General features: G+C 38.8%; 1 protein-coding gene across 1 annotated transcript in view; it reads left to right on the top strand.

The window, feature by feature from the left end:
* Positions 1 to 24177, top strand: part of CNTNAP2 (contactin associated protein 2) — a gene marked incomplete at its 3' end in the record, with an annotated part of 1031819 nt that overhangs the window by 307539 nt on the left and 700103 nt on the right. The window lies entirely within an intron of this gene.

Here is a 24177-nt window from a genome sequence, read left to right as displayed (position 1 = left end):
TGTTTGCTTTAACAATGTCTTTGCTGTCTGACAGCTGTTCAGTGTATGTGACAGTAATAGCACTCCCTTGCACTGCATGGAGGAATGCACCACTAATAACATACAGCATCATGGGCGTGTCGATGGACTCACACTGTACAGTTGTACAATTGATTTCAGTTAAAAAGGCATATCTGTGCTCATTGAGTAAATGGACATTTGCAAGGTCATAGTTGTTGGAGCAAACCTAAACAGCTTTGATGCACTTTGTTGATTTAACTTGTTTCCTTCATTAGCACTGACTGCTGTCGCTCAATACAAAGCCACCTCAGTTTTGGTTGTTGGAAGAATAGGTGTGTGATTTGAGTCTACCTGGTGTAATTATATCCTTAGGCTAGGCAAATTTATGTCACAAATTTATGAAAACAAGTCTTTATCTTCACTCATAGGAATTTTGATAGCTTTCCTTGATATTTCTAAATGTATATCAAAATGGTATATATAGACATCTCATAAATAATTTTGCAGGAATTACGCATTTAAACATAAACTTCAGATTAATGGAATTAATATTCTGAATACTATTGATTTTTTTTCTAAGTAGTATCAATCTGAAGGTCCTGAAATAGAAAAATTCACTAATTCTTGTGAATCAGTACCAAAATTTTATTTTCTACCTAAAATACATGTCAATGGTATAATGAAATGACTTAAAGAACATAGAATTGAGGAACAGTTTTGCTGTATGGATGAAGAAGAAAGAGCAAGTAACTGTAGTCATGATCTTGTAAATCCTGAAGATCTGGGCAAAACAGCAGACCTGTAGAAGGTTGGCTTACTGGCAGTGCTACTTTGATTTGTCCTGCTCCTGCAGGGTTTCTGCTGATCCTTCCTAGAGACCATATTCTGCCTTCTGAAACTGGTGGTGCCAGTTGCTTGGAGGTCATCACAAAGGAAGGATGAGCCAGCTCTGTCAAGCCAGCAAGAAAAATCCTTAAGTGGGGAAGAAGAACACAGGCTGGGCTGGGCATGGATCCACCTATGATGCAGCTCACATAGAGGCTGTGGGCTGAAATGGGACTCCCAAGCTCATGGGCAAGGCACTCCGGTCCCTCAATGGGTAGGGCAATTACCCTCTTGGTAGCCTCAAGGCTGTGACACTGATCTTTATTTATTCTTCTGTAACTGCATTTGTCTGAGTTCTCTATATGTGTATTTACATGTGTAGGATTCTTGTTTTTTGATGTCTTTTTGTCTTGTTCTTTGTTTTCTAAAATCAGTCTTAATCAGCTCCCAAGGTTGCTTTCTTTTAATGGCTAGTAATTGACCTGGTATGTTGTTTATAGCCCTTCTCCCTTTGGTACCACCCTGTACTTCAAATAACTCTGTGATTGCAGTTCTCTACATTACATTTTTACTCTACAGTACTAGTTTGTTCTCTGCAGAATATCTACTACAGAAATATACCTAAATTGATATATCGATGGTCACTAGCCCATACCATCACAAAACTAAGTTAAATGTAAAGCGGATTAGGCTGTGGTAACTGGATGTTAGAGAGTTGCTATTACAGCTACACAAGCTGAAGCAAAACTGAAGACAAGCTTAGAGAAAATATGACTCACAAGTTCTGGTGCTGCAGCTCTGCAGATGTTTATGGAAAGCCTGTGGCCTGTCAGGAGCATTGGCGATTTCTTTGGGTTTAGGCCTGTAGACCGGTAGAGAGCATTGTTAATTGCTCCAGAAATTTAGAAGGCCATTTCTGAATGGGAAGAGATGCTGGTTTATGCCTGCTTCAGGGTTTTACTTCAGTAAAATTCAGTTGCCTTTACTTTGTTACATGCTTTTTAGTAGTTCTCTTTTTTTTTCCTCTTGCCTGAACATGGGTTTTGATAGGCTGTTGGATCTCTTGATTTGGTTTCAACTGTTCATTGTCTACGTGAAAAAAGTTAAGGAACAGTTGAGTTCTAAAACACTGCTCATCATTTAGTTTGAATTTTACTGTGTCTGATCACAGCTATTTTCATTTGCATTATATTCTGTGTTCTGTAATAGGAAAAAAGTGTCTAGAATCACTTTAATAGAAGCATCAACTTGCTGGGCAGGATCTTCAAATTGATTTTTATTTCTCCTTCTAGTTTACTAGACTACTTAGTCTGTTGTAAGAGAAAGTCAAATCACACATTTGGATTATTTTTTCCTTAGTTATATTTACCCTCCCCTTTCTGACCCTTATAATCACTACAGTGCTGTTTCTTTTAATGATGTTTCTTTAGCAATAAGGATCTACAGTGCTGCATTTGCTTAATTTCCAGTATCAAAAGGTCATTTGAAAATTAGTTGCACCTATTTGCTTAAATAGCAACTTCTTCAGACTGCTGTCATCCATCTTTTTATACCTATGAAGCCTGGCATGCAGGCTTTCCAAAACTGAAGCTTCAATTTGTGTATCACCCAATTTTGCTTTCTTAATTCTAGTGACAGTAAAGGTACTGTAGAATTTGCGAATGTGTTTAACATGGGAACTCTGCCTTTGCTGTGTTTATGCTTCTGCTTCTACAAATGATGGGAAATAGCTAATTTTGAATGCTGCGCTATTTTACAACATCATGGAATTACAGATATTGCTAATCACACCAGTAATAAGAGAATCCATTTTTTTTTTTTTCCTTTTCAAAGAGTCATTATCAGCTAATAGGTTCCCAAATCAAACGTAATATTTAAACCACACTGTGCTCAAGTCATGAAATGGAAAGAGCTCCCTCTCCTCCAGCGTCTGACCCTTTAAATTAAGGAAATGTGCATTTGAAAATTCTGATCTCCAACCCAAATACCTTTTCTTGCCTGTTTTAATGGCCCTTCACTCCAGACTGCCAAAACACTTAAGCAAAATAGATAGCATATTTTATTCTGTTGGTTAAAACACTGATATATTGAACAGTCACATCATGTCAAAAAGGTTGCAGTTGTGACTGCAGTTGTTCTGGTTTAGTTTCCTGCTATAAATGTTGTAATTGGAAGGATGCACATTGTCGTGGTTTAAGCCCAGCCGGCAACTCAAAACCACCAGCTGCTCACTCACTCCCCCCCTTCCTCTACCTGGAGGGATGGAGAGGAGGATCGGAAGAATGTAACTCCCATGGGTTGAGATAAGAACAGTTTAATAACTAAGGTATAACACAAACCACTACTGCTACCACCAATAATAATAATAAGGGAAATAACAAGGAAAGAGAATACGACTGCTCACCACCTGCCGGCCGATACCCAGCCTGGCTGAGCAGTGATCTAGCCCTTCTGGATAACTGCCCCCAGTTTATATACTGGGCATGACGTGCTGTGGTATGGAATACCTCTTTGGCTAGCTTGGGTCCGGTGTCCTGTCTCTGCTTCCTCCCAGCTTCCTCTCCTCCCTGGCAGACTCACAAAGTCCTTGGTCAGAGTAAACATTATGGAGCAGCAACTAAAAACATGGGTGTTATCAGCTCTGTTCCCAAGCTGAAAGTCAAAACCACAGCACTGCACCAGCTACTAAAAGGAGAAAAATGACTGCTACTGCTAAACCAGGACACACATCAAAGAGTTTAATATTTTCAGCAGGTTTTAGGAGGTTTCAGAAGCAGAAATATCCAGAAATTTAGTCCTAATGTTTGCTATCACTTTGTTTCCAAATCCCGTAACTAGTGCTCTAGGCAAAAAAACCCTTAAGACTTCATGGAAAGGTATTGGTCTGGAAATTAAGCCTCCAGAGTATATGTGTAGGGTAATTTGCTCTGTCAGTATGTGGGAATATTTTCCATTTTCCACAGCTGTCTACTCAGAGCCCTGAAAGCCTTCACTGACTCCTGGATTAGTACATACACTTGTTTCAAAGGAAATGCAGATTTGATGGACAGAGTAAACTTGATTAGAAAAGTTAACCTCTCCAGATCTATTTGGTGCTTTATGTTCTTCTGTGTTGCCCCTTCTTACTGTTCTGATCCTTATTACATGTTAGGGTAAGCAGAGAGAGCAATCCTGAGCTGCTTTATTTTTGTCTTGGGGGGGGAGGGAGAAAGAGGGAGCAGGATAAGAAACTTATTTTTAATTAGAGGAAAAATTGCTGATTGTAGAAAGAACTGCTTTGGTTACCTGCAGGTCTGTCAGTCTCTTGCAAATTCATACCAATATGTATTAAAATTTGCAGCCTGAATCCCCATGTCAGTGAGTAAGGGAGTCTTTGATTTATATAATTGGTACAACTGTGAATCTCTGTTTCCATAATTGCAAAGAGCCAGAGGCCTGGGGGTAAAACAAATGTGTGCATTTTAGACCTGCTCTCTTTCCCTGATTCCCAAAGCACCCCAACTGTCTTATAGGCTGACTTTTCTGTCTTCCTGGGTGCTTTCAATCATAGCAGCTGTGAAAAACAAGCAGAATGCTTTCATCTGGTTATCATGGGAGGAAGTAGGGAACAAGAAGACCCAAGAAAATATGGACTATTTTATCTTTTCCTCTGTGTGAATTAAGTAAGGTGGCTTCTCTGCTCTGCTGCTACTTAAGCATGTAGTAACTTGCTTTAACAACTACTGTTGTCCCTGTCAGTCCTGCCAGGAGAGGGGGGTGAAGAACCTTTGAGACCTCAGGCTATCAAAACTTAGGTGGATACTGGAATGATGCAGTGAATTGCATAGTGAAAGTAGGCTTGGGGAGGGTAGGGTATGGTGACTCTTCATTTCTGTTAAGGGCTGGTAAGCAAAAGCTTGGATTTGGTAAGCTGATTGGCGCTGAACTATCAACTGTTCAGACAAAGTTTGCTCTTGTCAGATTCTATCATATAATCCCTTTGAAAGTACAGTAATTTTTCAGAGTACAAAACTAAATCTTAGTGCTATACTGTATTGTAGTATTGCTTTCATATTTAATTATAAAAAGCACTAGCCTGTTCAGTGGCAGTATAGCAAAAGTACAGATTATTTTTGAAATGTCTGTGGCTTATATGAGAGAACAAAGCACCACAGGAGAGGAGAAATATACCTGGCTTTTCTATTGCTGTCCCTGTCACTTTTATCTAAATATGTGCAGACATTGTTAGATCTTTGAATACTATAAAATCTGAAAACTTTTTACTTTGGATGCACTTCTTAACTGAGAGAATATTCAAATTAATTTTTATCAGCTCACATTCTCTACCTGTGTAAACCAAATGTTTCTAAGTATGTTAAATGGTCCAGTATATTACTTGGAGAAAAATACTTAGTTTTCCTTTTCAAAATGACTGACAGGGGATTCGTTCACATCGACACATAAATATATACCATAAAGTTATTGACAGCACTGTAACACATAGTACCTGAAATCTCCATAGTAGACTAGCTAAACAGATTTCAAAGTTGCTTCCATTTTTGTCTTACATACTGTCCTACAGAAGTAGTCCATATTGTTGCCATACTCCTAACTGAAGTGGCATCAGAGGAGACGAAGGTTTGCAGTTAGTTCATTCTGGAGCTTTATCTATTGTAGCTTTTGCATATGTGATGTTAAGGTTATAAGGTCTGGTATCTTATGACCTGCCATCAGCAGAATCAATGGACTGCATCACATCATGAGGATTCTTAGTGCATGTTTGATATAATGCATTATCAATCTTCCTTTTAATGGTTCCCAAGCTATTGGACCTTATACTTCTCACTAGTACAAGAATTAATGCTGCCCATCATCCTCCTCATCCCATTTTAATTTAGGGATGAAATTCTGCATTATTTCAACATAATGTAATGTTATATAATATAATTGTAAGCTGCTTGAAACCGAGCAGAGTCTCAGAACTTCAGAAATAATCCCAGCAGACAGTGAAAGTATGAAGGTCATAATGAATCTTTGGATGCATGGAAATTATCTTTTGCACAGTGGAATAAAGAAGAAATCTTGTATGCAGGGCTCTCTTTCAAGTCTGATATTAAGGGGAATCTGAAGGTGCTAATGAAACTAATAATGGTATATAAGGGGAAGTTCCTCTAGGACAGCTGATGTTCAAAAAGCAGTCCTTTTAGCATGGCTATATAACTCCTGTTGAGGCTTTCCTGTTGCTTTTTAATCAGCTTGCTGACCTTGACCTGTTGTCAGAATTACTGATGTGTCTGTAAAACAAGCATCAGAAATTTTAAGTGTTGGCATAGGTGTAATTGAGGCAGTATGTTTTTTCTCAGTGGGGTTTTAAATTTCAGCTTCTGTATGGTAGAAGCAAGAACTTATCTATAATGGGATCTGAGTCTTATTCCCCAAATCATTCCTAGTGAAGTCAATCAGATCTGTTCTGCAGCAGCTCTACCAGCATAAAAAAATGCTTGTGAGAGCCTTGGCTTAGAAGAAATCTGGGGTTACTTGGCCTAGGCTCTTTTTAGCATGGCTATTAAAATCTCAAATGTCATAGCATTGGCAATACTTCTCTAATTCCTTATCACTTTTCTGTAATGAGATACAAGAAGGATTTTATGTTAGTTTGCAGTTTGACAAAGTTAATTTAAAGGGCTGGTGAGCATCCCCTGTGATTCTGTGAGCTGTCTGAGCTTGTCCCTTCACAGGACTGGCCAAGTTAGTTTGGGTGTGAATCTTGAAGTAAGGAGGTGCTCACTCTGCTTTAGCATTGTCCAGATAGAGACAGCTAGTGTGCAACAATGAGCACACCATAGATCATCACCTTAAATACTGTGGTCTCCTTGTGTCAGCAAGGCCTTTGGGCACACTGAGAATACCTGTACACAACGTAAGTTATTATATTTTGATTAAATCCCTCTTGGAGGAAAGTTGTTACAGAGTTGTCAGTGGCTTGTAAATTCACTGCCCAGGTTACTGAACACTGTCTGTCTTAAGTAGGTAAGCACTTAAGAGTAATGGATAGAGTACCAGAAAAGAATGGGACCAATCATGAGAAAAAGAGAAGTGTCATCCACTTAGCTTTTGTCTGTCTATAATAGAGCTCTTGCTGAGTAAGAATTACTCATAAATAAATCATTAATAAATTAAATTAAACCTTTAAATAAATAAATGACAGTTCCCTTTCTGTGTAAGTACATGCTTTAGATAAACACACATTGTACAATCCAATACAGTTTATTTGCTGAAACTGTGCTGTGTAGTACGTAGTGGATGAGGTTTAGTGATCAGAAGTCAGGGCAAATTAAATGTTATCACCTAATAAATAATTACTTTTCCATTTAAAAAAATAAAGTAAAATTACTTATTCTTGACTTGAAAAAATTATCCCATAGTGGTTCATTTATTAATGCAACTTTCAAAACATGTTTGTACTGGATATAGCATTTTTGTTGCACATAGTATGAACAACAGTATTTCTGGAATGTTTTAGACTACAAGAAACTGATGATTTGTTTTGGATTGTTTAATTTTATTTGGGGAGGGGAGGGTTATTCACTTCAAGACATGGCTCCTTTAGGAGTGCCTTTACCTTTGAAGGTAAATGAAAACACTTCCATTTTATTAGTAACATGGCCTTTTGCTATTATTCCTAATAAAATGTTTGTACAGCACTAACTTCAATCTCTGGGGTTTTTCCCCTTTTAAAATTTGAAAATAATTCAGTCTTAGCTCATCAAGTTCTGTTGGAACTAGAGAGAAGAGTCTTGTAGGAAAGGCATTTGTCCCCTCACAGCTGTTATTTCACGATCAAATCTTATTGCTGGATTCATACAGTTTTCTGTATATCTTTAGCTGCCTCATATCCTACCACATAATCGATTTTGCTTATTCCTCAGCTTCAGGGTAAATAGCTAGGCGCCCTGCTTTGATTAGCAGTGCAGTTCACATCAGCCTTAAGAATGCTTGTCCATGTTTTAAAGACAGTTGTGATTGCCAGTCCGTTGAGGTTAGTACTTGTTTTCTGTGCATTAATGATGTGGCTCTAATGAAATAGGGTTTTTTCTTAAATACTTATATTTTATAGAAGGAATTCTTAAAATACAAATAAAAATTTGTGTACGGAGCTCATTCCTCTGAAACCATGGGCTCTTTCAGTCTCTGGAGAGATAGATACATGGGGCAGTAGGAAAGATAACAGCTTTTGTGTTGGGGCAGGACAAAGAAGCATTAAAAGGGGAGAATAAAACTACTAGTGTACATCCAGATCAGACTGATGCATTTAAAAACTAACTTTAAAGAGGGAAAACATCACCTTTTTAATTCAAAACACAATCCATGAAACTAAGTCTGTGGAAAGTGAAGCTCAAATAACTGGATAAAAATAAAGCATCATTAGCTTATGTTAATTTACCATGGGCCAGCGAATACAGGAAGCATGAAAGCTTTTTCCAGTTCATAACTAATTTGTTAATTAAAGTGTTCAGAATACCTAATAGGCTTATTTAATACATGTCTAGATGATGAGGAGGCAAAAAGTAATACTGAACTCTTTTAAACTTTGTGAAACCTTTTTTACAGCAGTTGTTTGCAGAGGCAGTGGTTTCAAGGCCTACTGGAGACACAAGGCAAAAGAGCAGCTGTCTAGAGTCAGAGACAGGCAGGGACAGCACATCTGCCCTGGCACTGCTGAGCAGCGGTCTGGGTTTCGATAAATCTTAGTTCATTAATTGTTTCTGAAGGTAATAAATGGCTGATTCTGGCAGGAGAGTGGATGTAGTGGTGGCAGAGAGCGGGCAGCCTCAGCCAGCCAGACTGGATCCTTATATCACAGTTTACCTTATCCTTAGGGACCTGTGCAGATCTGGCCATTTATCTCTGGAGTAGCCAAATTCAGTGCTTTTGACTATCCTAAAGCCCAGAGTTTAATTTTAGGGTTTCTCAAGCAGCATTGGGGTATTTACCTGTCAGTAGTTGATAAATCTGTTTAATTGTTCTTACTGGCCTGAATCACAGAATGGTTTGAGTTAGAAAGGACCTTAAGATCATCTAGTTCCTGCCCCTCTGCCATGGGCAGGGACGCTTCACACTAGACCATGCCACCCAAGACTCCATCTCCATGCTGTTTTGAAAAGGTAGGTGTGATTAGCTCTTGAGCTTCACTCAATATTTATATTCTTAATGGCATTTGAGCAGGAGCTAATGGTCCTAAACACGAGAAGTTTATCCTTGAGTATTGTAGGAGGTATAGTATATCTGGTCTTGGTCTTTCTCACTATTTGCAGTCAGCTGCTTCAAATTTCGCATGGATGTGCCATGCACTTATGATGTGAAGGGTTAACCGATGTACAGGGGAGTTAGGGTTAAGCCGCTTGCTTAACAATGTTAGTTTATTCATGCTTACTCAACAAATGCGTGCTCAACACTTATCGTGCTTGCCGGAACAGGGTGAGAGGACCAAGGCTATTGATAAGAGGAAGGAACAGTAGCTTGGTTCCTGTTCCCTGGACCCCCAAACTGGCTGAAATCAACTTTGCGTTTGGACAGTGACTAAATCACCAGGGAACATGCGCAACAACTAGAGGTGAACAGTTCAAGGAAGACTCTTTACTTCACCTTGAGACCCTGGCCCACAACCACCAGGAGACACTATGCAAGCAAGGACCTTTTACCTCATCATAATACGAGAGGAGATAGGTCATGAATACGTATAAGTGTGTTGTGTAACCTCATGAACATGTATAAATATGAAGGAGAACAACGCTGAGGCACGCATGCCTTTGGAGGAGTGATCCCCCATGCGTCTCAGTGCTGAATAAAGCATACCTACTTTACAACTTCAACGAGTTGTGGAGTCTACCTGCGTATCACTTAAGATATGTTAAAGTTTTCACACCTTTTCTAAATGTCATTAAACTTGCATTGCTTTTATTTAGTATGTGTTTCACAAGCATTCATCATCTTTGCATTCATGAAAGTATCACCTGTATGTGGAGGGTGTTAGTATTAATCACATGATGTATAGGTGTTAGTGAAAGCATTGCCTATAGCAGGTTCTTACCTGCATAAAGACTATTTTTCACAGAAGCACATCAGTCCTGGTAAATTGGGCACTAAGTTATATAATCAATCCATTTGAATAGTCATCAATAGCCTCTGGTGCCTAATTTCAATTCTTAAAACAGGGAGTGGAGTTTTATTGTGTTTTAAAAGCTGACACAGATTATAATTAAATGTGAATTTATATAAAGGGTGAGACTTTGGCTGAAAAACATGCAGTAGTGGTGCATTAGAGTTCTGCTAGATGCCTCTTCAACCCAGTGCCTTGTAAGGAACTTGCCTGCATCAGAGTTGGCACGTTTAACAAGCCACTGGAGAAGTTCCTATTCCTCAGACAGTGGAGCTGCTGCGTTTGCACAGATCAATGGGAACATGCAGGATTAAAACAACCTGGACATAGGAAAGCTGGCCAATAGCTTTTGACAGGTTCGGTACATTTAGGAGTAGCAGAGGCTGACAAATTAGGTTATAGGTATATATATAGGGTTAGGATATGTGTATATATATATAGGTTTAGGATATATATATATGTAGGTTAAATAACCTAGGCTAGGTTATATCTACAGATACATCTCTATATCAGGGTCTAAAGCATGAGATGCATCTGGAATCTGCGCCAAGATGCTATAAGCGTATAGAAAATGCATTGTCAGCTGCTTGCAAGGTAGGTGCCTCTTGTCAGAGAGTATGTTTCACCCTCTCCTGCACACAAAATGCAGGTTTTCCTTACACAAGTGAGTGTAGTACAACTGGTAAATAGCTTCTTTGAGCCCTGCCAGAGCACTGCCTTTCCCAAATAAATCATAAACAAGCATAAATGCTGGTAGAAATGGGAGCTATTTGGTTACTATTATAACCTCCTAGTACAGTAATATGCTGAAAGAGAAAAGAAATAATGTGACAAAATGAGGCTATTTGCTGCAAGATGAGCAGGAGAGTGCTGCTATTATTCATGTTTCAGCTTTCACAATTAGATTATTCACAAGCAAATCTGAGCTACACAGAGAACTTTAATAGTCATTTTTCTGTATGTGGATTACTATGCAAGTCACAAAAAATACCTGAATTGCAAGAGTCTGACTTAGCATCCACTCCCACCTCATAGATTTGCTGTTGGTTTCACTTGGTTTTGTCTTGCTTTCTTAAATGAGATTAATTTTTAACCTATTTGTGTGTAAGACTTATTCTAACATGGATAAAAATTACAATTAATTGAAGGGGAAAAAAATGTATCAACTCATACTGAGCAAGATCACTTCATAAAGCTTCAGCTTTACGTAAGCCTTGTAAAGGCAGAAAGGGAAGAGGTGAATGAAGGAGTGCTGTGTAGATCCCACTTAGAACTTTCTGAGCACAAAAAGATTCTTCCCTTGAGTAAGCAAGAGAATACTTTTCCTTCATTAGGTTGTAACTGCAGCTGAGATTTCAGTCAGCTTTGTGCGGGATGGCAGACAAGTAATGCTTCAAGGTGAGAAAATGTTGGTATAATTAAGAAGCAACACTTTACTTACGCTGACCCATGCATGTATGTATATAGATAGATAGATAGACATATAGGTACTTAAAAGCTGCTAGACTTTGTGTTCTTCTGTGTACAGAGACTTGTGCTGAAAGCTAGCTAAGGACCAAGCAACTCTCAGAAGAAATGTTTTTAGTAGTTAAGCCCTTTACTCCCACTGTCAGCCCCGCTTTTCTCCTTCTGAAGTGATCCATTTGTTTAATGGTGATGTATTGGAACAGTCTGCCCAGGGCAGTGGTGGAATCACTGTGCCTGGAAGTGTTCACAAGCCTCAGTACATGAGGCCCTCAGTGACATGGGTTAGTGGTGGTCTTCACAGTGCTGGGGGTAATGGTTGGAACTGGTGATCTTAAAGGTCTTTTCCAACCTGGTTCATTCTGGGATGCTGTTGTTCATGTAGGATAATACTGTTCTGTATTGGATGCCTTCAGTAGTTTGTCAGCTAACTAAGAAACAAGGGAATACTGATGATGAACTACTTTCTTTTCAGAGCCCTAAACTTTTGTGACTTCTTGTAGGACAGATTTTTATTTAGGATGGATTTGCCTTCTTTTTGACAAGGTTTGTTTAAATGGTTGGTTTTCCAAGTCGCTTAATGTTAGGTAAATTGTTTCAACTAAGATCATGCAGCTGTATATTTGATAAGCAGTGGAAAAAAGAAAGCTTCAAGAGCTGCTTTTTGAAAAGTTTTATTTTAGATGTTTTAGCTTTTCAAATATTGACTGCCATCAAATTTAGCATTCCTGCTGGGATTTTAGGCACTTCACTCCCAGTTAGCTAATTCCGCTTTAGTTAAGAAAGTTGTCAGAAATGATCTGATGTTTGTAAGGAACAAAGCGTCCTATAGTATGTAAAAATAGGTACTTGACCATGTCTATTAATTACATAGTATTTATAGATCAAGGCTGAGTAACTTACCTTATTCGTGGCTTCTTAAGCTTTTGCTAGTACAGAGTGGGTGATGTGAGGATGACTCTGTTTTTAGGGAAGAATCAGGTGACATTGGGCAATGTTAGAAAAGAGGAGTAAATCTGTTTGAGATCATTGCTGGGCAAAACAGGGAAGGAAATATTTTGCTTTTGCTGGGAGGGAAATATCTGTGTGTCTGGCGTAGTGCTGCACTGAGAGGGTTTCAGCTGACATTCTGCCAAATGTAGAATCCATAGAAATTAGATGTTTCTTTTATTACACAAGCCATGTTGGTTTTAACATGTACTGAGAGGTGGCACATGAACTGCTTTGCTTTCTTCAGTAGCAAGAAGTTGGCTGTTTTCTATCCAACAAAAGCCAGTATTGGGATTATTTAATTTGCTGACTTTAGCAGCTGGTCAGCAACATCTCTGTAACACATTTTGAATACATAGAGATGATTGTTGCTTGTACATGGTGGCTTCCATGTGGGGTTTTGAGGGATTTTAAAAAAACTAAGCTATTGAGGGACCAGAGAACCTATTAGTTATGAGCCCAATTGTTGTAAGCAATCTCTAAAAGTTACTTTAATGCACTCCTAGTTTCAAGACAGAACCAAATTCTATGTATTATATGCAATATGTATTATTTTAAACACAGTGGTGATGATGCTTTAACTCTTACCTCTTGAAATGGTAAGTAATGTGATATGCAGCTAAAGTGGCAGCCAACATATTGACCAGCAGTGGGTGTTTTGTGAGCCACATCCAAAGTTATCTGGACGAGAGTATTACAGCTGAGGATCAAAGCGGGGATACCAGGAACTCTGTAGGAATTGCCCATAAATTATTTTAAGCATTCCAGTTCTCCTGTTTTAATTAGATTTTAGCTAAAGGCATTATACAGAGCTCCTCATAGGGAGTGTTTTTTCCACAGCTGTCTACTCTGAGGCTGGAGCACCTTACTTGTGAGTGGTATTGGCCACCCTTTGAGAAAAGCTTCTAGCTTATCCGAATTGATGGGTGATTGCACCTCTTTTGGTTTCTTAGACTTGCCTACAAAGGCAGGGAAGTTTAGAGGAACAGGGAAGTCAACTGCAAGAAAGAAAGAAGACAGGAGAGCCCCATAGGGCTGATTTACCCTATGGGCATAGATCCAGAGCTTTATTGAAAAATAAAGTTGTGACTGTGAAGTAAAACTACAAACAAATTCCTAAGTTGAAAAGGAAACACCTTAAAGCCTTTGGTTTGAGAAGAGCATTAGAGCTACCAGAATCATTAAGCTGTATCATTTTCAGTCACCTGAAAAGAGCTTCTCCCTTTCTGTCTTACATTCCCTGAGAACAGAAGTGTTCTCATTTTAGCACCTTAGTCACGGGCAAGATTTTCCTGTTCCATGTTTAGAAGGCTGCACGTGTTTTTCATCTGGCTGCATAACTGCAAAAACCTGTTGTCTGCATAGTCTATCATGACTCATGAAACACAGCTAAAAGCTTAGCTACAGAAATGCTTATAATGATTTCGGAAACTTAGCGTTCATTACTTTGCAAGCAAGGAAATTGAAGCTATAGTAATGGCTTTTATCTTGTAAATTTACCCCAAGAACATTAAAAAGGTCTAAAGATTGCAGTTAAGGAAGAGGATGCTGCTAATCAGAGGAAAGGGCAGCATTGTGAGATTTCAGCTGTCAAGGTGCTAGAATCTATTACAGAAAGTAATTTAATTATGCCCTTTATCTGTAATAAATATAAATTGACTTGTTTACTTCCACAATTTGCAAGTAAATATGGGTATTATGTTTTTCATAATACTGGAAGTTCATTGCTAGCATTTTGCAGAATTGAGTCCTTTGCCCAATAGAGGCAGAACTATTGATTGTGCTGCTTTTCTCCCTGTGTGTTAATACAAACACTACTGAAGTTATCTTGTGATGCAGAATACTGCACGACTGCATGAATGGTGACAGTGTCCAAGCAGATGCTGATAGTCTCATTTAAAACATAATGTTAATCCTGGAAATATCATAAGGGCTCTTATTATGGAGGATTTAAAGCTATCAACAGTGCCAGCCAGCCAAACAGAAAATTTCAGAATGCATTAAATGTGGGGTCTGTAAAAACTTAATTCAAAACATTATGCCTAGAGTTGGTTTTGATGTTGATCAGTACCAGCAGTGTTGGCTAGTAAGTATTGACAGAGTTTTAACTAATGATTATATGCAGTTTTTTGACAAGCTGTATTAAGACACGCTTCCTACTTGCCACTGTATTAAAACAGTTCCTGCTCCCCACAACTTGAAACTAAGGACTTTAAAAGTGTAGAAATTTGTAGGTATTTTGGCAAATGTAATGGCAATGACCTAAATTGTAAGAGGTTACATGAAAGCAGAAAGAGGAGAAAAGAAATAATTGGGCCCCTGAATTCCATTAATTCTCCAGACAAGTTTAGCACATAAATCCCTTTCTGGTTTTAATATTTAATGAAAGGAGTGTCAGTCTTTTTTTCCTTTACAATTTGCACAGAAAACATTAAAGTAGGAATAACATCAATTCAGATCTGTTGAAACAAAGCTACGCTGATATGCAGTGGCTATAGAGCTAATTCGGTAAACGGCTTTCAACAAATTAGGATGCACTTTAAAAAGTAGTTATCTGAATGCCACTGTGTGGTCCAGACTGAAGGGATATGATGCACTCTTTCCTGTGGATAGTGCCAGTGAAGGAAGATTATGTAAAAAACAGAACCATTTGTGTTTGTTCCTAAAGCGACCCCCAGGCCGGAGAGTTTGTCGATGTCTGTCTTGGATTTTATTAAGCTAATGTACCATGTCCACATTTGATTTCTTCATATTCCCAGAGGGATTATATTGTTTTTCTTAAATATGTGTGTTTGAAAGTATAGAATATGCTTTTAGAATACAGAGTTTGAGCATCAGACTTTGCTTTGCCAGATACATAGGTGAACCTGTAAAATGAGGTTCTTCAATTATCCGAGATTCTCTTTGAAAGAAGAGCTCATGTCAAATACAAGAGAAAAAACTCCAAATGATAAAGCTAGCCTTTTGTAACTATTATCCCCTTATAAAAAGGATTTTGTCATGCAGCTTTTCCATCTCTTTATTGGTAACTTAGCACAGTCAATTAAAATACCTGGAAGTGTCCAGAAACTCAGTTTAATAGCGCAATAATGTCTGGATATTGGGGGAAGTGTAAAGATTCTTGCATGTTGTAGGCACAGAAAGCTAATTCAGTTTTCTGCAGGAGAAGCTCAAGGGCTCCAGCTTTCTCACAAAGCTTGTTTCCATAGAAAGGATCCTTTCATATGTGAGAAGAATGATCTTTAGGGGCTGCATGCATTTGATGCCCTGTGGTGCCTTAACTCTGTCAAAAAAAAATCTGTTGAATCTATTGCAGTACTGGTACTCTCTGTTACAGCTATTTCCATGAATTCAAATTCCAAGAACTGGAATTCAGCCAGTGTGAAGAGGGATCACATTGCAGAGAGATAGCCAAAGAACAGTTTTGAAAGGTTAGATGAGATTAAAATGCTGGTGGCTGTGGCAAAGGTGGTGTTAAGTCTGGCAGCATGCAGTGGTTTTGGTGGTAGTCAGGAGCAGAGTACACAGATATCTTTCAGTTTGTTCCAAAACCTGCTGGTGGAAAGATGTCCTTTGACTTTGGCAGCTTTTATGTTGGGTGTTTTGTTGGCATCATTATGTCCACCTTTTTATTCTAGGAAGGTGTTAAGCAAGTGTATCCTCTAAGCCATCAGCCTGATAGAAAAATGTGTAATGAGCACTGCTGTGTGTTTGGAACACTGGAATGTACATGGAGATGTTGTAGTTGCTTGGTTCCTGAGGCTTGTCACCTCAGCAACTCAGCCTTAGTGTTGAAACTTGTCCCTGCAGATCTGATATGATAGAGTGTAACGCAATATGTTATAACTAGCATGTAATCCTGCAGCTGATGACTCCAGGGATATTAACGTGGCACAGACACAAGCTACTGTTTAAGATTACTTTACTTTCCATGGATCTTGGCAATGTGCAGCCTTAGAACTACTTTTTTCAGGCAAAATTACGCAAAGTTTGAGTAAAATCAGTGGCAGCTAATCCTATTTCCGTTACTGGGCACTTAAAGGAGTTTTTTTAAGAGCTAGGGATGTAATGCTCTTGCTAAGATTTTTAACTAAGGTCCAAACATAAATTATGCCGAGAGAAATGTTAACAGAGAAATTCAAATGTGTAAATAAAGATGGGTAAAACCCTATCCCCTGAGGAATCTCATGTCCAAAATACTTTCCCCATGTTCTTTGAGCCATAAAGAGTCAAGTATGAAACTATGAAGGTTTTTTTTTTCCTGCTAAGTAAAAAAATTTGTGTAACGCTTACTTTGCACTTAAGGTGTTCCTTCATCCTTTTGCCTGTCCTGAGTTGTGTTGCTCATGCTCTGGTATTTGCAGTCTACATAGTTACTTAAAGTTGGGCTGACTTGGTGTCCCTGTTCATATTTGCCAAGCTACTGTTCTTATAATAACCTACGCTTACAATCATTAATTCTGGTTGAAAGGGACTTAAGAAGGTCTCCAGTCGAACCTCCTCCTCAAAGCAGAGTTCAGCTCTGAGTTCAGATGAGGTAGCTCAGGGTTTTAACCAGTTGAATCCGGAAAACTTCCATGGACAGAGATTGCAGCCTTTCTGGGCAAGCTGTTCCTCTGCCCAACTGTTCTCATGGTGGGGAAAAAAAAAACAACTTCCAGTCAAAATGTCTGTTTCAGTTTGTGTCCATTATCTGTCATCTTCCTGCCCTGTACTTCAGTGAAGAGCCTGGCCCTGTCTCTGTGATGATGAACCTCTCACCCTTTAGGTGCTGGGGTTGCTGTGAGGTTCTTCTAAACTCTCTTTTCCAGGCTGAACAAGCTCTTGGCCCTCAGCTTCTCCTTACAGGACGAATGCTCCAGCACCCTGATAGTTGTTTTGATTCTTTACTGAATACAGCATAGAAGAGGAAAATTACAGGCCACAGTTGTATGAAAAAGCAGTATGTAGGGTTGGAAAGAAAAAGCTGCATAACCAAGAGACCTCAGGAAGAGAGAAGCAGAGCGAAGGGATTCCTCTCTCAAGTGCATGCACACAGCCTGGGAAACTAGAGCTCTCATGTGGTTGAGACCTTGTGTGTCAGGATCAAGGGAGAAGTGAGAGGTGACATTGTGTTAGGAATATGTTGCAAAATTAGGAAGGTGGACATCATTTCCTTTGAACAAATTCAGAACACCTCGCTATCAGATTCTTATGCGAGACTTTAATCTCTGACACTTGCTGGAAGGGCAGTACAGTGGGATGCTGTCAACCCAAGTTCCTGGAGGGTGTCAAGGGATAACTTCATGATACCGGCACTAGATGTGGTGCCTGCAGTGGGCTATAAGGAGATATAAACCAGGAGCAGTGTTGGGAAAACTCACTGTTCCAGATTTCAGTCGTCTACCATGTGTAAATCCTGTAGGCAAACTTTAGAGGAATGAAATGTATCTTCATGAAACCTCTGGTAAGAAATACTATTGTTAGGTAAACGTGCTTAAATGTCCTTACATAACTTTGATATTTAACTGAAATCCAGGATAAAACTTGTTATAAGCTTTACTCCCTTTCTTTTACTTAAAAACACCCTAAACAAAATATTACTAACATTTCCATTTTCTTGTTATAAGTTCAAGTGTTATATGGTTCTAACGGCCTGCATATGTTTTGATAGATCAAATTAATATATGTTACATCCAGTTTTGTTTTTTACTGGAGTAAACTGTGCAATAAATTTGCTTTATAAAATGTACGTCTGATAACACCTTCTTTTTTCTTCCAAATAATACTTTACTGCTACTAAAAAGGAAAAAGAGGTTATAGAATAGTAATGACAAATAAAAGTGAAAATAATTGCAGGGGCCTGATAAGCATTAGCTAGCTCTTGTAAGTTACTCTGATCCCATGATGCTTAATTAACCTTGTGCAATCAGAAGCTGAAACAGTGGTGTAAGATTGCTTTAAACCCAGAATTAACAGCAGATTTTCTTTTTTCCTCTTTTGCTGTTTGAAAAAAACCCATATTTAAACCTACATTCTAACCATAATACATGTAATTATCACAGTTTCCATTCTTAAGCCATGTGGTTTTGCCTTTTTAAGACCTTTTCATAGCAGAATAATCATAGGATTCAATTTTTGCAGAAGTAGTGATTTAGCTAGTAGTAGTTTGTGCTTTAGAAGCCCTTGCGGCATATTTATTTCCTGGGCTAATGACATAAGAAGAATCCTTCTGTCTTCAGTGGGAATGGTATCCATGAGGCTGGAAGTAGAGAAGGACTAACTGTGTGTGCTAAGTTGTTTTCTTCAATGTGAAAGTGATTCAGGAGAGCTACATAAGTTATGGAAAAGCTGTCATACAGTTGTATGGATGTGCCTGGACAATCACAGAATGCTTTGAGCTGGAAGGGACCTTAAAGCTCATCCAGTTCCAACCCCCTGCCATGGGCAGAGACACCTTCCACTAGAGCGGGTTGCTCCAAGCCCCATCCAACCTGGCCTTGAACACTGCCAGGGATGGGGCAGCCACAGCTTCTCTGGGCACCCTGTGCCAGCGCCTCACCACCCTCATCATGAAGAACTTCTTCCTAATGTCTAATCTGTGTCACCCTTCTTTTGAGTTTAAAGCCATTCTCACTTGTCCTGTTGCTACATGCCCTTGTAAAAAGTCCCTCTCCAGATTTCTTGTAGGCCCCCTTTAGACACTGGAAAACATGTTAAGGTCTCCCCTGAGCCTTCTCTTCTCCAGGCTGAACAACCCCTGTCTATCAAGCTGCAGTAGTGCTTCCTTGTCTAGGCTCAGCAAATGGAAATTTCTTTGGAGATTGTTGGAAGATTTGCTTATTCTAGCATGCAGGAAAAATAATGAGCATTATTGAGGAAGAGAAGGATGTAGTCTTTGTAAGGATTGAGTGGCAGGCAATATGGGGATAGAGCCTTGGGTTGTGCAAGTATGCTGAAGTAGGAGAAATTATGAGCTTTAGCATTACAGTCTTTTTCATAAAGTTTCAAAATACTGTTTCAGTCGTGTGTGAGGTGAATGATGTGTTACAGCAACTTAGAGACAGGCAGACTAAAGCATAAAGAGCTATTTTTATCCTCATTTAAGTCTCTACTTGCTTGGGCAATGCTTCTGCCAAGTTAGATTATTTCTTGAACACTCTTTCTGTAGCTGAGGATGTTTCTTCCTGTGCCAGCTGCTGCTCTGTACAGACAAATTTAGGTAGGAGCTACAGTCTAGCTGTTTGAGGTGATGGGTTTTTTCCCTTGTTGGGGGGGAGTGGGTGTAGAGAGCTTATGGGGACCTGCAGAAGTTCTTTGTCTCCTGAGCAGAGTTATACCCGGCTGTCCTGACTGATAACGTGGAAAAAAAAATGGGTTCAGAACAAGTATTTCACGTTGTGGCCTGAACAGCTTAAATGGAGGATGCAGAAACTGCAGAGAGATTAATTTCATGCTATCATAAGAGTCTTACAGGGCTAACAGAGATGAGGGGAGTAGTGGGATGATTCAGGGCACCTGAAGTTATATCCTGCTTTGAAGCCTCCCCCAGACCCTGAAGGCTAAACTTTCCTACTCTAAAGCTAGCATTTCCATATTCTCCTCCCTTCTGTAGGTTAAAATTTAAAGAACAAGTGTGCATTTGGGGCTTTTAATTTATTATAGTTTAATTTCTGCAATGCTCTGCAGCATGAACTTTGAGTTCTCATTAATTTATATTGAATAAAAATCCTAGCAGACTTTCATTCCCTGGTTAGTGTCTAAATGTATTAGATTAGTTAATCCCGTGTGGATAAATTAACATTTGATGCCACTGATAAAAGCACTGTTACTTTTATCAGTGTTACAGCTTTTAACTTCTTCTGCTGTCTTTTTTCCCTAGTACAGTCTTGCATGATTATAATGATTTTGTATCCAGTGCTGTGTTTTTGTTCCAAGGAGTATAAACTCATTAGGGAATAGTCAATATTTATTAGTAGTTTACCATAGGCTTCAGGCAAATCATTGCCCTAAAAAGTTGGATTCTGCTGTGGTATAATGCTATCTAGAAATTAACGTACTATTTTGCAAATCAAAGTGAAGAATAAAATTGTTCCTCCCATGTTGTTGCAACTCTGCCTATAATATGAATAAATACTTCTCTATTAGTGAAATGGAAGGCATAATATGAGCTTTCATCATCAAAGTGGATGCAGCATGGAATAACTTTAAAAGATATATTTTCTTAATGGAGATAAAGGGTAAGGATCTGGATGATGCTTGAAATATATGCTTTAATGGAAAAATCATTATCCCTTAGCTTTGTTAAATGCAGAAACCCCGCAAACCCCTTGAATCAGCTGTATGTTAGATTTCACAAGTCATCTCACAATATTTCATAGTTTCATGGTCCTGCTTGTTGAAGGAAAAACAGGAAAGAGAAGCACATTTGCTGAGATGGATTAAATAGTACCAGTAACTTGTGTTCTTGCATGGCACTGATAATCAAAGCTCCTGCTTTTTTTCTGTGAGACAAGGCCTGTCTCACAGAAGCATTTGGGAGTGGTGGCTAATCAATGAAGCAGGTAGGGAAGGGACCTGTCCTGTTCTCAGAGTTGTGTCAGAGGCAGTGCAGTGTTAGCACAAATAGGAGAATAGTACAGTTCCCTCTAGCTGTTTATGTTCTAGGCAAATCACATACAGAAAGATTCAAGTGGCAGTTTTTAGGTATTCAGAAGCTTTCAGTCAAGCTGACTGATCTTCTCAGCCCCCAGTCATTTTGTTTCAGAAGAGAGAACCTCTTTCTGAGAATTCATTGGCTTCACTTAGAATTTTTGTGGAAGTTATCAAAGTATGTAGTGATTTCTAGCACTCAGTAAGTGAATAAAATAGAAAAATATATTTGCTTTATTAAAATTTCTGATGAAATCATCACCATTTGGATTGAAAACAGCTTCTGAAAAATTTTGGGTAGGAAACACTAGGGAAAATCTTCAATCTGAGCATATTTTTGAATGTAGCAAACCAAACAAAAAGATGGAAAAAAACTCTGGTAGAAATGGTTAAAGAGTAACAGGGAAGTAAAGCAAGCAGTGTTCAGGTTTTGTAGCAGTCCAGGAGCTGAGCCCAAGTGGGTGTTAGAAACAGCAGCAGCAGCAGCAGGCAAAGGTTGACTGTTGGCAATCATCAAGGGAGCTGGACTTCAGAACTGCTGTACTTAACAGCAGGAGATAGGCCAGGGCAGTTTTGTACTTGCTGGGCTGAGGGTCTTTCAGGGCATGTAACAGCCAGAGAGAGTACAACAGGAGCAGGACACTTCAAGGCACAAGTCAAGAGAGAAACATTTCTTACAGGAGAGGCAGACCTAGAATTTTGGAGTTAAAAACCATAGAAAACAGATAATAAGGGTAATAAAATCATCATGTATCTCTTATTTGTTAATACTGAGCATTTCAAGGCAGTGTTGTTTGCACATTACTGGAACACTGGTATACAGTGAAGCACAATGGCAGAAACAATATTCACTACAGGATCTCACAGAGCAAGTCTCTGCGAGACATGAGGTTCATTTATTTTATCTTCTATAACTAAAGACTGGGCACAGAACAAGATATCTAATACTGAATTGTGGCATTTAATTATCTTTCATGTACAGTCATTTCAGGGCAAAAGTACTAATTGAGATGGGCCAGAACATAACCATTTAACCTACAGAAATTCAGTTTTCCCCATCACTGTGTGAACTGCACTAGTGGGAACAGGATGGTTTAGGTGACTAAAGTGTTTACGTATTTTGTTGCTATTTAAATGGTATCAATCAGGTGCTTAATTCCCTTTTCTCTGTCATCTCTGCTAAGAAGGGATCACAACAAGGAGGGGTTATAATGAGCTTGTATCTGGATTTCAAAGTGCTGTAAATGCTATTCAGTCACAGTCAGTAAAACTTTGCTATTCCTGATCTAACAATCATTAAAATCTTGGATAAGAATCTGCTAATCAGAGCTCAATTGCTCAAAGGAGCACTGCAGAGGCAGTGCCTGCTACCTGTTAGCTATACACTTGCTAGTTCTTGCCAGATGTATGACCTGACTTGTTAGGAAAACCCCAGTGCTGCAATGCGTAAACATGCAATGAAAGATTTGTGTCCTGGTACTTGAACAGGGGGTGTGAGGAAAGGGAAATGTCTATATTCTCTTCTGTGTCTTTTATATGCCAGTGTGGTTAGTTTGTATGCAAGAAGTTTATATGCCAGGGTATGGTGATCCATTGCCTTACCTCAACTTTCTGTATAGAAAACAAGAAAACACCTCATGGAGAAGAAGCTGCTTGATGCCTTGAATACAGATGATGCATACAGAATATTGAAATCTCGTCCAAGTTTTGTTTAAGATTCCATTAGGATGCAGTTGTGAATGAGCCTCTTCTTGCAATATGTAATTAGAAAGCAGAACAGATGGGAAAGGCATAGTTTAAAGTGATGTGTTCATTAAAATAACCAAAGCGGCAAAGTGTGTGTTCCCCAACAGCAGATTCAGGATATGAGATTCCTCAGGCTTAAGACTTTTTCCCCGTTTTGAGTTTGACAACTGTGAATGACAATGATGAGATCTCTTTTGTATCATTTTTATTATTAGGTATCACCACTGTTCCTTAGGGCAGATTGATCATTTTATTCCCTCATATGTGGTTTGTGCGCAGTTAAGATATGCTAGGAAGCCGTGGGTATTAAGAAGCAGACAGTACATCAAGGGATTTATTTTAATTGCATTTACTGTAAGAAAGATCTGTTGGGATTTAAAAAATAATATAGTGGTTTTAATGTTCTTTTAAAAAAGATCTGTGTGGACTGTATCCTGATAACTGCTGTTATCCCTTGGGTTATTTCTATTCAACTTCCAGGGTTTTAAATTAAAATGAAATAATTTTAAGAAATATAATTAGGGTTTTTTAGCCCCCCTTATCTGTTTCTCAGTATAGGACAAGTCTTCTAAAATTCGTCTAAAAATGTCCAAAGAAATATATGCTGAAGGGCTAATCCCATATTCCCCTCTCCAGCCCCCCAAAAAATACCCAGAGAAAAAAAGGAAGTATTACATAGCTAAAGAAATGAAAAGTATACTTTATCTGAGACTTTCAGCCACACCAAGGGAATACAGTGACAAGTGACAGTAGAAATCAGTAGAAACATTCCTAGTGACTAGTAATGGACACTGGATAGGCTGGTGTGCCACTTCAGCCTTTCAGAAGTCAAGATTAATGCTGATACTGACCTCTCTGTAGACTTACAGCTTTCAGCTGCTGTGATGGAAGGCTAATTTGGGGAATGAATATTGGATCTTTCCAATCTTCTGCTACCCCTGCAAAATCAATTTTGTCAAATGTGTTTTATAGGGCTTAGAGCTTTAAGGCTTACTTGAGCCCAATTCTTGTTGCGCCTCTGGAAAGCCACAGTTGAAACTCATGGAGAGTTAAACCAAAGGTTGGGTCTGATTTGCCAGTTTTGGTTAAATATGGTCTTATTTGGGTTTAATTCTAATAATGAATACTGGGGAAGAAATCTAGTTGTTTTCATTTCTGTCATCTTTCTTAGCCTCTGTGATATTTACCTACTTAAAAAATAAATATAGGTAATTTTAAGTAGAGGGTATAACTATAATCATGCTGCAGTCTCCTCAGTATTCACTGCCTTCTAAATCTCAGCCTTTTTTTTATGGTGAAGCAAAATGTTCAGTATTTGGCCAACATCAGTGTTATGTATGGCCTTGTCTGCAATTCCATCACTGTGGTATGTGCTGGGAAGA

Source organism: Psittacula echo, assembly GCF_963264785.1.
Source record: "Psittacula echo genome assembly, chromosome: 2".
In the NCBI taxonomy this organism is placed as follows: Eukaryota; Metazoa; Chordata; class Aves; order Psittaciformes; family Psittacidae; genus Psittacula; species Psittacula echo.
The sequence above is the reverse complement of the archived record's forward strand: the minus strand, read 5'-3'. Positions and strand labels throughout refer to the sequence as shown.